At 46.5% G+C, this 14539-nt stretch overlaps 5 non-coding genes and 2 pseudogenes across 5 annotated transcripts; all 7 read left to right on the top strand.

The window, feature by feature from the left end:
• Window positions 1-58: 58 nt before the first annotated feature.
• On the top strand, window positions 59-249 carry LOC130309668 (U2 spliceosomal RNA). Its single transcript, XR_008858310.1, has one exon. It is a non-coding gene; the product is annotated as a U2 spliceosomal RNA (small nuclear RNA).
• Window positions 250-2345: 2096 nt separating this feature from the next.
• LOC130309667 (U2 spliceosomal RNA) lies at window positions 2346-2536 on the top strand. Its single transcript, XR_008858309.1, has one exon. It is a non-coding gene; the product is annotated as a U2 spliceosomal RNA (small nuclear RNA).
• A 2087-nt stretch (window positions 2537-4623) lies between these two features.
• On the top strand, window positions 4624-4814 carry LOC130309660 (U2 spliceosomal RNA). The gene has a single exon (XR_008858305.1). It is a non-coding gene; the product is annotated as a U2 spliceosomal RNA (small nuclear RNA).
• Window positions 4815-6884: 2070 nt separating this feature from the next.
• On the top strand, window positions 6885-7075 carry LOC130309648 (U2 spliceosomal RNA). Its single transcript, XR_008858294.1, has one exon. It is a non-coding gene; the product is annotated as a U2 spliceosomal RNA (small nuclear RNA).
• Window positions 7076-9153: 2078 nt separating this feature from the next.
• Window positions 9154-9344, top strand: LOC130309636 (U2 spliceosomal RNA). Its single transcript, XR_008858282.1, has one exon. It is a non-coding gene; the product is annotated as a U2 spliceosomal RNA (small nuclear RNA).
• A 2086-nt stretch (window positions 9345-11430) lies between these two features.
• Window positions 11431-11590, top strand: LOC130309664 (U2 spliceosomal RNA; annotated as a pseudogene).
• Window positions 11591-12283: 693 nt separating this feature from the next.
• On the top strand, window positions 12284-12464 carry LOC130309659 (U2 spliceosomal RNA; annotated as a pseudogene).
• Window positions 12465-14539: the final 2075 nt, after the last annotated feature.

The raw sequence follows: 14539 nt of genomic DNA, 5'->3' as shown, positions 1-14539 counted from the left end.
AGCAAGCAGTGATAGTGCCCATGAAGGGGACCTTGTTGGGCCCGCCCCTTTCACGGTTATCGCTTCTCGGCCTTTTGGCTAAGATCAAGTGTAGTATCTGTTCTTATCAGTTTAATATCTGATACGTCCCCTATCTGGGGACCATATATTAAATGGATTTTTGAGAACGGGGGCCGATTTCGAAGCTTGCTTCCGTCGCCCTATGCATTGACCCGATATGGCAGTATCTTCGGGTACAGTGCACCACCCCCTTACAGGGTTAAAAAGAAAGATTCCTACTTTCATTGCTACCTGCTTGCTGGCTAGCCAGCTAGCCAGCCCTGTGGGCCTTGCTGCTGCTGCTGCTGCTGCTGCTGCAGCCAAAAAACAAAAGGTGGTGCTGCTGCTGCTTCTGCTGCTTCTGCTTGTGTCTGGCCGCTGTTGGAGCGTCCAGGCACAGGACTTCTGCTGCTGCTGACTAAATGGCCTCCTTAATTGGATCATTTGAGTAGCCAGCACACCTGTGCAGGTAGGGCATGACATGATAGGCAGCTGCCTTGATAGCGGGTGGGTGCTGAATGTTCCTAATTGACAAAATAAGATTAATGCTTATGAAGAAATATAAAATCTCATCCCTTCCCCAATATCGCGCCACACCCCTACCCCTTAATTCCCTGGTTGAACTTGATGGACATATGTCTTTTTTCGACCGTACTAACTATGTAACTATGTAACATAACATGGGGGGGTCTCCTGGCTGTTCACACAGGTGTGTCATTGCTGTACATTGACCATGCATTGCTTCTGTGGTATTGCAAAGGCAAAGACAAATGCTTCCAGCCATCCATTGCACTAATGGATTGGTCATCAGCTGGCTGTCTATGTCCCGCATCAATATAGACCAAAGTACAGAGGGTTAGGCTATGCTATAGTGCACCTACCTGATGCATCAGAAGGTGCGAGGCCCTTGCTAAATTCTGTGCACAGACTTTGAGATCTATGCTTTAGACTGTATCTAAACCTGCTCCAACATGGACTGACATTCTGGCCTACTTTCAGCCGATGCGACTTGTCTGTCGCTGAACAGTCGCTTTTTATGTATTCAGCACCTATGTATAATGTTGTAAAAATGCTCTAGAAGCTAAAGTCGCAGAAATGTCACACATATTTGGCCTGCAACTTTCTGTGCGACAAATTCAGACAGGAAAAATCAGTATAAATCCTTAGAAAATTATCCCCCAGTGTCTCCATCTGCTGGCGGTATTGAATAAGCATTGCTGCACTGATGGGGTATGCATTAGACGAAAAAAAAGAAGAAAAAGAAGAATAATACGCCCAGAAAAGAGGCGAAAAGGAGAAAAACGTAAAAAAACGTGAAAAAAAAGTAAGAGGAAGAGAAGGGAAAAAAAGGTGGAAATGGGTTTAAAAGTGATTTCGGCGGAGAAATATATATATATATATATATATATATATATATATATATATATATATATACGCGCACACACACACATATATATAAACGTATTCTCCGTTGAGATATTGCAGCCGCTGCTGTGTCCAGGCCCAGGAGCCTTAGCACTGTGCTGTGATGTCACTCAATACCACTGACATCACTAGGTGTAAACAACATCTCTCCTTTGCTGTGTATGTGACTATGGAGCTGTTTGGTGATGTCGTCTATTATGGCCTTCATAGAAGCAACAGGAGATTGTTGCATCCATCTAGAACCCTCAGAACTACAGTGCTATGATGTCACTCACTTCCACAGGCCTTGCAGAGTGTAAACAACAACAACCCAGCTTTGTCGTGTATGTAACCATAGGGATTGTGATGTCACCTAGAACCTTCACAGCAGCGACAGCTTTATGAGGAGCATCAGCACTGCTCTGCCTGAGCAGAACCATCACCGCCATAGGTTGTCAAATAACCCGGATTTAACCCACACAGGTAAGTCCAATGGGGTGCAGGCATGTCCTCTATGCTTACAGCTTCCCGTGGGTGTTGGTTTGATACCGTTTGGGGACAGCCAAGGAGGCATCTGCAGGCAACAAAGGTAGGTGTGTGCTTGTGTGTGTGTTTCCTATGCAGATCCTAAGCCCAGTGTCACATGCAAGTAGGAGGAGTAAGAAGGGTTCCTGGCAAATCCGGGTTATGGATTGCATTTAAAAAGGCCCCGTGGGAGTGCAATGGGCCCCTGTCTTGCTGCTTAGCAATAATGGTATGGGTTTAGGTTCTGCTGTGTGTACTGGTGGTTGACTGCCCCCCAGCCCAGAGTGTGCATGGAAAATTGTCTGGCAGCCTCCCTGACAGCAAGCAGTGATAGTGCCCATGAAGGGGACCTTGTTGGGCCCGCCCCTTTCACGGTTATCGCTTCTCGGCCTTTTGGCTAAGATCAAGTGTAGTATCTGTTCTTATCAGTTTAATATCTGATACGTCCCCTATCTGGGGACCATATATTAAATGGATTTTTGAGAACGGGGGCCGATTTCGAAGCTTGCTTCCGTCGCCCTATGCATTGACCCGATATGGCAGTATCTTCGGGTACAGTGCACCACCCCCTTACAGGGTTAAAAAGAAAGATTCCTACTTTCATTGCTACCTGCTTGCTGGCTAGCCAGCTAGCCAGCCCTGTGGGCCTTGCTGCTGCTGCTGCTGCTGCTGCAGCCAAAAAACAAAAGGTGGTGCTGCTGCTGCTTCTGCTGCTTCTGCTTGTGTCTGGCCGCTGTTGGAGCGTCCAGGCACAGGACTTCTGCTGCTGCTGACTAAATGGCCTCCTTAATTGGATCATTTGAGTAGCCAGCACACCTGTGCAGGTAGGGCATGACATGATAGGCAGCTGCCTTGATAGCGGGTGGGTGCTGAATGTTCCTAATTGACAAAATAAGATTAATGCTTATGAAGAAATATAAAATCTCATCCCTTCCCCAATATCGCGCCACACCCCTACCCCTTAATTCCCTGGTTGAACTTGATGGACATATGTCTTTTTTCGACCGTACTAACTATGTAACTATGTAACATAACATGGGGGGGTCTCCTGGCTGTTCACACAGGTGTGTCATTGCTGTACATTGACCATGCATTGCTTCTGTGGTATTGCAAAGGCAAAGACAAATGCTTCCAGCCATCCATTGCACTAATGGATTGGTCATCAGCTGGCTGTCTATGTCCCGCATCAATATAGACCAAAGTACAGAGGGTTAGGCTATGCTATAGTGCACCTACCTGATGCATCAGAAGGTGCAAGGCCCTTGCTAAATTCTGTGCACAGACTTTGAGATCTATGCTTTAGACTGTATCTAAACCTGCTCCAACATGGACTGACATTCTGGCCTACTTTCAGCCGATGCGACTTGTCTGTCGCTGAACAGTCGCTTTTTATGTATTCAGCACCTATGTATAATGTTGTAAAAATGCTCTAGAAGCTAAAGTCGCAGAAATGTCACACATATTTGGCCTGCAACTTTCTGTGCGACAAATTCAGACAGGAAAAATCAGTATAAATCCTTAGAAAATTATCCCCCAGTGTCTCCATCTGCTGGCGGTATTGAATAAGCATTGCTGCACTGATGGGGTATGCATTAGACGAAAAAAAAGAAGAAAAAGAAGAATAATACGCCCAGAAAAGAGGCGAAAAGGAGAAAAACGTAAAAAAACGTGAAAAAAAAGTAAGAGGAAGAGAAGGGAAAAAAAGGTGGAAATGGGTTTAAAAGTGATTTCGGCGGAGAAATATATATATATATATATATATATATATATATATATATATATACGCGCACACACACACATATATATAAACGTATTCTCCGTTGAGATATTGCAGCCGCTGCTGTGTCCAGGCCCAGGAGCCTTAGCACTGTGCTGTGATGTCACTCAATACCACTGACATCACTAGGTGTAAACAACATCTCTCCTTTGCTGTGTATGTGACTATGGAGCTGTTTGGTGATGTCGTCTATTATGGCCTTCATAGAAGCAACAGGAGATTGTTGCATCCATCTAGAACCCTCAGAACTACAGTGCTATGATGTCACTCACTTCCACAGGCCTTGCAGAGTGTAAACAACAACAACCCAGCTTTGTCGTGTATGTAACCATAGGGATTGTGATGTCACCTAGAACCTTCACAGCAGCGACAGCTTTATGAGGAGCATCAGCACTGCTCTGCCTGAGCAGAACCATCACCGCCATAGGTTGTCAAATAACCCGGATTTAACCCACACAGGTAAGTCCAATGGGGTGCAGGCATGTCCTCTATGCTTACAGCTTCCCGTGGGTGTTGGTTTGATACCGTTTGGGGACAGCCAAGGAGGCATCTGCAGGCAACAAAGGTAGGTGTGTGCTTGTGTGTGTGTTTCCTATGCAGATCCTAAGCCCAGTGTCACATGCAAGTAGGAGGAGTAAGAAGGGTTCCTGGCAAATCCGGGTTATGGATTGCATTTAAAAAGGCCCCGTGGGAGTGCAATGGGCCCCTGTCTTGCTGCTTAGCAATAATGGTATGGGTTTAGGTTCTGCTGTGTGTACTGGTGGTTGACTGCCCCCCAGCCCAGAGTGTGCATGGAAAATTGTCTGGCAGCCTCCCTGACAGCAAGCAGTGATAGTGCCCATGAAGGGGACCTTGTTGGGCCCGCCCCTTTCACGGTTATCGCTTCTCGGCCTTTTGGCTAAGATCAAGTGTAGTATCTGTTCTTATCAGTTTAATATCTGATACGTCCCCTATCTGGGGACCATATATTAAATGGATTTTTGAGAACGGGGGCCGATTTCGAAGCTTGCTTCCGTCGCCCTATGCATTGACCCGATATGGCAGTATCTTCGGGTACAGTGCACCACCCCCTTACAGGGTTAAAAAGAAAGATTCCTACTTTCATTGCTACCTGCTTGCTGGCTAGCCAGCTAGCCAGCCCTGTGGGCCTTGCTGCTGCTGCAGCCAAAAAACAAAAGGTGGTGCTGCTGCTGCTTCTTCTGCTTCTGCTTGTGTCTGGCCCCTGTTGGAGCGTCCAGGCACAGGACTTCTGCTGCTGCTGACTAAATGGCCTCCTTAATTGGATCATTTGAGTAGCCAGCACACCTGTGCAGGTAGGGCATGACATGATAGGCAGCTGCCTTGATAGCGGGTGGGTGCTGAATGTTCCTAATTGACAAAATAAGATTAATGCTTATGAAGAAATATAAAATCTCATCCCTTCCCCAATATCGCGCCACACCCCTACCCCTTAATTCCCTGGTTGAACGTGATGGACATATGTCTTTTTTCGACCGTACTAACTATGTAACTATGTAACATAACATGGGGGGGGGGGTCTCCTGGCTGTTCACACAGGTGTGTCATTGCTGTACATTGACCATGCATTGCTTCTGTGGTATTGCAAAGGCAAAGACAAATGCTTCCAGCCATCCATTGCACTAATGGATTGGTCATCAGCTGGCTGTCTATGTCCCGCATCAATATAGACCAAAGTACAGAGGGTTAGGCTATGCTATTGTGCACCTACCTGATGCATCAGAAGGTGCGAGGCCCTTGCTAAATTCTGTGCACAGACTTTGAGATCTATGCTTTAGACTGTATCTAAACCTGCTCCAACATGGACTGACATTCTGGCCTACTTTCAGCCGATGCGACTTGTCTGTCGCTGAACAGTCGCTTTTTATGTATTCAGCACCTATGTATAATGTTGTAAAAATGCTCTAGAAGCTAAAGTCGCAGAAATGTCACACATATTTGGCCTGCAACTTTCTGTGCGACAAATTCAGACAGGAAAAATCAGTATAAATCCTTAGAAAATTATCCCCCAGTGTCTCCATCTGCTGGCGGTATTGAATAAGCATTGCTGCACTGATGGGGTATGCATTAGACGAAAAAAAAGAAGAAAAAGAAGAATAATACGCCCAGAAAAGAGGCGAAAAGGAGAAAAACGTAAAAAAACGTGAAAAAAAAGTAAGAGGAAGAGAAGGGAAAAAAAGGTGGAAATGGGTTTAAAAGTGATTTCGGCGGAGATATATATATATATATATATATATATATATATATATGCGCACACACACACATAGATATAAACGTATTCTCTGTTGAGATATTGCAGCCGCTGCTGTGTCCAGGCCCAGGAGCCTTAGCACTGTGCTGTGATGTCACTCAATACCACTGACATCACTAGGTGTAAACAACATCTCTCCTTTGCTGTGTATGTGACTATGGAGCTGTTTGGTGATGTCGTCTATTACGGCCTTCATAGAAGCAACAGGAGATTGTTGCATCCATCTTGAACCCTCAGAACTACAGTGCTATGATGTCACTCACTTCCACAGGCCTTGCAGAGTGTAAACAACAACAACCCAGCTTTGTTGTGTATGTAACCAAAGGGATTTGTGATGTCACCTAGAACCTTCACAGCAGCGACAGCTTTATGAGGAGCATCAGCACTGCTCTGCCTGAGCAGAACCATCACCGCCATAGGTTGTCAAATAACCCGGATTTAACCCACACAGGTAAGTCCAATGGGGTGCAGGCATGTCCTCTATGCTTACAGCTTCCCGTGGGTGTTGGTTTGATACCGTTTGGGGACAGCCAAGGAGGCATCTGCAGGCAACAAAGGTAGGTGTGTGCTTGTGTGTGTGTTTCCTATGCAGATCCTAAGCCCAGTGTCACATGCAAGTAGGAGGAGTAAGAAGGGTTCCTGGCAAATCCGGGTTATGGATTGCATTTAAAAAGGCCCCGTGGGAGTGCAATGGGCCCCTGTCTTGCTGCTTAGCAATAATGGTATGGGTTTAGGTTCTGCTGTGTGTACTGGTGGTTGACTGCCCCCCAGCCCAGAGTGTGCATGGAAAATTGTCTGGCAGCCTCCCTGACAGCAAGCAGTGATAGTGCCCATGAAGGGGACCTTGTTGGGCCCGCCCCTTTCACGGTTATCGCTTCTCGGCCTTTTGGCTAAGATCAAGTGTAGTATCTGTTCTTATCAGTTTAATATCTGATACGTCCCCTATCTGGGGACCATATATTAAATGGATTTTTGAGAACGGGGGCCGATTTCGAAGCTTGCTTCCGTCGCCCTATGCATTGACCCGATATGGCAGTATCTTCGGGTACAGTGCACCACCCCCTTACAGGGTTAAAAAGAAAGATTCCTACTTTCATTGCTACCTGCTTGCTGGCTAGCCAGCTAGCCAGCCCTGTGGGCCTTGCTGCTGCTGCAGCCAAAAAACAAAAGGTGGTGCTGCTGCTGCTTCTGCTTGTGTCTGGCCCCTATTGGAGCGTCCAGGCACAGGACTTCTGCTGCTGCTGACTAAATGGCCTCCTTAATTGGATCATTTGAGTAGCCAGCACACCTGTGCAGGTAGGGCATGACATGATAGGCAGCTGCCTTGATAGCGGGTGGGTGCTGAATGTTCCTAATTGACAAAATAAGATTAATGCTTATGAAGAAATATAAAATCTCATCCCTTCCCCAATATCGCGCCACACCCCTACCCCTTAATTCCCTGGTTGAACGTGATGGACATATGTCTTTTTTCGACCGTACTAACTATGTAACTATGTAACATAACATGGGGGGGGGTCTCCTGGCTGTTCACACAGGTGTGTCATTGCTGTACATTGACCATGCATTGCTTCTGTGGTATTGCAAAGGCAAAGACAAATGCTTCCAGCCATCCATTGCACTAATGGATTGGTCATCAGCTGGCTGTCTATGTCCCGCATCAATATAGACCAAAGTACAGAGGGTTAGGCTATGCTATTGTGCACCTACCTGATGCATCAGAAGGTGCGAGGCCCTTGCTAAATTCTGTGCACAGACTTTGAGATCTATGCTTTAGACTGTATCTAAACCTGCTCCAACATGGACTGACATTCTGGCCTACTTTCAGCCGATGCGACTTGTCTGTCGCTGAACAGTCGCTTTTTATGTATTCAGCACCTATGTATAATGTTGTAAAAATGCTCTAGAAGCTAAAGTCGCAGAAATGTCACACATATTTGGCCTGCAACTTTCTGTGCGACAAATTCAGACAGGAAAAATCAGTATAAATCCTTAGAAAATTATCCCCCAGTGTCTCCATCTGCTGGCGGTATTGAATAAGCATTGCTGCACTGATGGGGTATGCATTAGACGAAAAAAAAGAAGAAAAAGAAGAATAATACGCCCAGAAAAGAGGCGAAAAGGAGAAAAACGTAAAAAAACGTGAAAAAAAAGTAAGAGGAAGAGAAGGGAAAAAAAGGTGGAAATGGGTTTAAAAGTGATTTCGGCGGAGAATATATATATATATATATATATATATATATATATATATATATATATATATATATGCGCACACACACACATAGATATAAACGTATTCTCCGTTGAGATATTGCAGCCGCTGCTGTGTCCAGGCCCAGGAGCCTTAGCACTGTGCTGTGATGTCACTCAATACCACTGACATCACTAGGTGTAAACAACATCTCTCCTTTGCTGTGTATGTGACTATGGAGCTGTTTGGTGATGTCGTCTATTACGGCCTTCATAGAAGCAACAGGAGATTGTTGCATCCATCTTGAACCCTCAGAACTACAGTGCTATGATGTCACTCACTTCCACAGGCCTTGCAGAGTGTAAACAACAACAACCCAGCTTTGTTGTGTATGTAACCAAAGGGATTTGTGATGTCACCTAGAACCTTCACAGCAGCGACAGCTTTATGAGGAGCATCAGCACTGCTCTGCCTGAGCAGAACCATCACCGCCATAGGTTGTCAAATAACCCGGATTTAACCCACACAGGTAAGTCCAATGGGGTGCAGGCATGTCCTCTATGCTTACAGCTTCCCGTGGGTGTTGGTTTGATACCGTTTGGGGACAGCCAAGGAGGCATCTGCAGGCAACAAAGGTAGGTGTGTGCTTGTGTGTGTGTTTCCTATGCAGATCCTAAGCCCAGTGTCACATGCAAGTAGGAGGAGTAAGAAGGGTTCCTGGCAAATCCGGGTTATGGATTGCATTTAAAAAGGCCCCGTGGGAGTGCAATGGGCCCCTGTCTTGCTGCTTAGCAATAATGGTATGGGTTTAGGTTCTGCTGTGTGTACTGGTGGTTGACTGCCCCCCAGCCCAGAGTGTGCATGGAAAATTGTCTGGCAGCCTCCCTGACAGCAAGCAGTGATAGTGCCCATGAAGGGGACCTTGTTGGGCCCGCCCCTTTCACGGTTATCGCTTCTCGGCCTTTTGGCTAAGATCAAGTGTAGTATCTGTTCTTATCAGTTTAATATCTGATACGTCCCCTATCTGGGGACCATATATTAAATGGATTTTTGAGAACGGGGGCCGATTTCGAAGCTTGCTTCCGTCGCCCTATGCATTGACCCGATATGGCAGTATCTTCGGGTACAGTGCACCACCCCCTTACAGGGTTAAAAAGAAAGATTCCTACTTTCATTGCTACCTGCTTGCTGGCTAGCCAGCTAGCCAGCCCTGTGGGCCTTGCTGCTGCTGCAGCCAAAAAACAAAAGGTGGTGCTGCTGCTGCTTCTGCTGCTTCTGCTTCTGCTTGTGTCTGGCCCCTGTTGGAGCGTCCAGGCACAGGACTTCTGCTGCTGCTGACTAAATGGCCTCCTTAATTGGATCATTTGAGTAGCCAGCACACCTGTGCAGGTAGGGCATGACATGATAGGCAGCTGCCTTGATAGCGGGTGGGTGCTGAATGTTCCTAATTGACAAAATAAGATTAATGCTTATGAAGAAATATAAAATCTCATCCCTTCCCCAATATCGCGCCACACCCCTACCCCTTAATTCCCTGGTTGAACGTGATGGACATATGTCTTTTTTCGACCGTACTAACTATGTAACTATGTAACATAACATGGGGGGGGGTCTCCTGGCTGTTCACACAGGTGTGTCATTGCTGTACATTGACCATGCATTGCTTCTGTGGTATTGCAAAGGCAAAGACAAATGCTTCCAGCCATCCATTGCACTAATGGATTGGTCATCAGCTGGCTGTCTATGTCCCGCATCAATATAGACCAAAGTACAGAGGGTTAGGCTATGCTATTGTGCACCTACCTGATGCATCAGAAGGTGCGAGGCCCTTGCTAAATTCTGTGCACAGACTTTGAGATCTATGCTTTAGACTGTATCTAAACCTGCTCCAACATGGACTGACATTCTGGCCTACTTTCAGCCGATGCGACTTGTCTGTCGCTGAACAGTCGCTTTTTATGTATTCAGCACCTATGTATAATGTTGTAAAAATGCTCTAGAAGCTAAAGTCGCAGAAATGTCACACATATTTGGCCTGCAACTTTCTGTGCGACAAATTCAGACAGGAAAAATCAGTATAAATCCTTAGAAAATTATCCCCCAGTGTCTCCATCTGCTGGCGGTATTGAATAAGCATTGCTGCACTGATGGGGTATGCATTAGACGAAAAAAAAGAAGAAAAAGAAGAATAATACGCCCAGAAAAGAGGCGAAAAGGAGAAAAACGTAAAAAAACGTGAAAAAAAAGTAAGAGGAAGAGAAGGGAAAAAAAGGTGGAAATGGGTTTAAAAGTGATTTCGGCGGAGAATATATATATATATATATATATATATATATATATATATATATATATACGCGCACACACACACATATATATAAACGTATTCTCCGTTGAGATATTGCAGCCGCTGCTGTGTCCAGGCCCAGGAGCCTTAGCACTGTGCTGTGATGTCACTCAATACCACTGACATCACTAGGTGTAAACAACATCTCTCCTTTGCTGTGTATGTGACTATGGAGCTGTTTGGTGATGTCGTCTATTATGGCCTTCATAGAAGCAACAGGAGATTGTTGCATCCATCTAGAACCCTCAGAACTACAGTGCTATGATGTCACTCACTTCCACAGGCCTTGCAGAGTGTAAACAACAACAACCCAGCTTTGTTGTGTATGTAACCATAGGGATTGTGATGTCACCTAGAACCTTCACAGCAGCGACAGCTTTATGAGGAGCATCAGCACTGCTCTGCCTGAGCAGAACCATCACCGCCATAGGTTGTCAAATAACCCGGATTTAACCCACACAGGTAAGTCCAATGGGGTGCAGGCATGTCCTCTATGCTTACAGCTTCCCGTGGGTGTTGGTTTGATACCGTTTGGGGACAGCCAAGGAGGCATCTGCAGGCAACAAAGGTAGGTGTGTGCTTGTGTGTGTGTTTCCTATGCAGATCCTAAGCCCAGTGTCACATGCAAGTAGGAGGAGTAAGAAGGGTTCCTGGCAAATCCGGGTTATGGATTGCATTTAAAAAGGCCCCGTGGGAGTGCAATGGGCCCCTGTCTTGCTGCTTAGCAATAATGGTATGGGTTTAGGTTCTGCTGTGTGTACTGGTGGTTGACTGCCCCCCAGCCCAGAGTGTGCATGGAAAATTGTCTGGCAGCCTCCCTGACAGCAAGCAGTGATAGTGCCCATGAAGGGGACCTTGTTGGGCCCGCCCCTTTCACGGTTATCGCTTCTCGGCCTTTTGGCTAAGATCAAGTGTAGTATCTGTTCTTATCAGTTTTCATGCTGGTGGGGATGGGTGCTGCATGGAGGATGCAGGTGTACCAGGGCTTTCCGGGGCTGGTTCTGAGGAATCAGCTCGACGGCTGCCCCGATGTGACCTGTTCCCTCCGGGTCTCGCCATGAGGCTGAGAGGGTCTAGAGCCGAGGTACTTTTGTGCCTCGGGGAGTGGTGACCCCGAGGTGCCGAAACTCACTGGGAGAATAGACTCACTGAGTTGAAGCACGGGCACCATAATCTCTTCACCTTGTGGCACTCACCTCTTGATTCCCGGCCTTCTGGCTAGGATCAGAGAAATTTTTATAGATCCGGCCGGATGTCCGGGCAGTATATCTGCACACATTCACTTATTTATTTCTTTTTTGTCTCACTGTGTCACTTTTTGCGTGTTGTGTGTTCACAGGATTGGTCAGGATGCGGTAGCCCTTCTGGGTGTCCCTCCTGGCGGTCTAGGGGAGGTGTGTGTGGCCATTCGGTTCCGCACCTCCCTGCAAACACCCCGGGTACTCCTGCTTTGGCAGGGTACCTACCGTAATCGGCTCTGCGGGCAGATACCTTGGCTAACGCCAAGGGGGATGCCGGGAGCATTTGTGGTCCCCTAGTAGCTTCGGCGAAAAGGGACATCGAACCTGGAACCTCGCAGGTACCTTTTGGTCCGGAGGCGAAGGGTAAGGTTTGTTGGGGGGCCTCTCTCCTATCGGAGAAGGGCTTGCGATAGACCGCATCCTTTGTGCACGTTTTTTTAGTGTAACACGTTTGCACTTTTTCTTGCACTTTGGGTGAATCGAAAGCACGTTCCTCGGCTTTAGATAAAAAAAAAAAAAAATCTGTTCTTATCAGTTTAATATCTGATACGTCCCCTATCTGGGGACCATATATTAAATGGATTTTTGAGAACGGGGGCCGATTTCGAAGCTTGCTTCCGTCGCCCTATGCATTGACCCGATATGGCAGTATCTTCGGGTACAGTGCACCACCCCCTTACAGGGTTAAAAAGAAAGATTCCTACTTTCATTGCTACCTGCTTGCTGGCTAGCCAGCTAGCCAGCCCTGTGGGCCTTGCTGCTGCTGCTGCAGCCAAAAAACAAAAGGTGGTGCTGCTGCTGCTTCTGCTGCTTCTGCTTGTGTCTGGCCGCTGTTGGAGCGTCCAGGCACAGGACTTCTGCTGCTGCTGACTAAATGGCCTCCTTAATTGGATCATTTGAGTAGCCAGCACACCTGTGCAGGTAGGGCATGACATGATAGGCAGCTGCCTTGATAGCGGGTGGGTGCTGAATGTTCCTAATTGACAAAATAAGATTAATGCTTATGAAGAAATATAAAATCTCATCCCTTCCCCAATATCGCGCCACACCCCTACCCCTTAATTCCCTGGTTGAACTTGATGGACATATGTCTTTTTTCGACCGTACTAACTATGTAACTATGTAACATAACATGGGGGGGTCTCCTGGCTGTTCACACAGGTGTGTCATTGCTGTACATTGACCATGCATTGCTTCTGTGGTATTGCAAAGGCAAAGACAAATGCTTCCAGCCATCCATTGCACTAATGGATTGGTCATCAGCTGGCTGTCTATGTCCCGCATCAATATAGACCAAAGTACAGAGGGTTAGGCTATGCTATAGTGCACCTACCTGATGCATCAGAAGGTGCGAGGCCCTTGCTAAATTCTGTGCACAGACTTTGAGATCTATGCTTTAGACTGTATCTAAACCTGCTCCAACATGGACTGACATTCTGGCCTACTTTCAGCCGATGCGACTTGTCTGTCGCTGAACAGTCGCTTTTTATGTATTCAGCACCTATGTATAATGTTGTAAAAATGCTCTAGAAGCTAAAGTCGCAGAAATGTCACACATATTTGGCCTGCAACTTTCTGTGCGACAAATTCAGACAGGAAAAATCAGTATAAATCCTTAGAAAATTATCCCCCAGTGTCTCCATCTGCTGGCGGTATTGAATAAGCATTGCTGCACTGATGGGGTATGCATTAGACGAAAAAAAAGAAGAAAAAGAAGAATAATACGCCCAGAAAAGAGGCGAAAAGGAGAAAAACGTAAAAAAAACGTGAAAAAAAAGTAAGAGGAAGAGAAGGGAAAAAAAGGTGGAAATGGGTTTAAAAGTGATTTCGGCGGAGAAATATATATATATATATATATATATATATATATATATATATATATACGCGCACACACACACATATATATAAACGTATTCTCCGTTGAGATATTGCAGCCGCTGCTGTGTCCAGGCCCAGGAGCCTTAGCACTGTGCTGTGATGTCACTCAATACCACTGACATCACTAGGTGTAAACAACATCTCTCCTTTGCTGTGTATGTGACTATGGAGCTGTTTGGTGATGTCGTCTATTATGGCCTTCATAGAAGCAACAGGAGATTGTTGCATCCATCTAGAACCCTCAGAACTACAGTGCTATGATGTCACTCACTTCCACAGGCCTTGCAGAGTGTAAACAACAACAACCCAGCTTTGTTGTGTATGTAACCATAGGGATTTGTGATGTCACCTAGAACCTTCACAGCAGCGACAGCTTTATGAGGAGCATCAGCACTGCTCTGCCTGAGCAGAACCATCACCGCCATAGGTTGTCAAATAACCCGGATTTAACCCACACAGGTAAGTCCAATGGGGTGCAGGCATGTCCTCTATGCTTACAGCTTCCCGTGGGTGTTGGTTTGATACCGTTTGGGGACAGCCAAGGAGGCATCTGCAGGCAACAAAGGTAGGTGTGTGCTTGTGTGTGTGTTTCCTATGCAGATCCTAAGCCCAGTGTCACATGCAAGTAGGAGGAGTAAGAAGGGTTCCTGGCAAATCCGGGTTATGGATTGCATTTAAAAAGGCCCCGTGGGAGTGCAATGGGCCCCTGTCTTGCTGCTTAGCAATAATGGTATGGGTTTAGGTTCTGCTGTGTGTACTGGTGGTTGACTGCCCCCCAGCCCAGAGTGTGCATGGAAAATTGTCTGGCAGCCTCCCTGACAGCAAGCAGTGATAGTGCCCATGAAGGGGACCTTGTTGGGCCCGCCCCTTT

The sequence above is a fragment of the Hyla sarda genome, unplaced genomic scaffold, assembly GCF_029499605.1.
Source record: "Hyla sarda isolate aHylSar1 unplaced genomic scaffold, aHylSar1.hap1 scaffold_1530, whole genome shotgun sequence".
In the NCBI taxonomy this organism is placed as follows: domain Eukaryota; kingdom Metazoa; phylum Chordata; class Amphibia; order Anura; family Hylidae; genus Hyla; species Hyla sarda.
The sequence above is the reverse complement of the archived record's forward strand: the minus strand, read 5'-3'. Positions and strand labels throughout refer to the sequence as shown.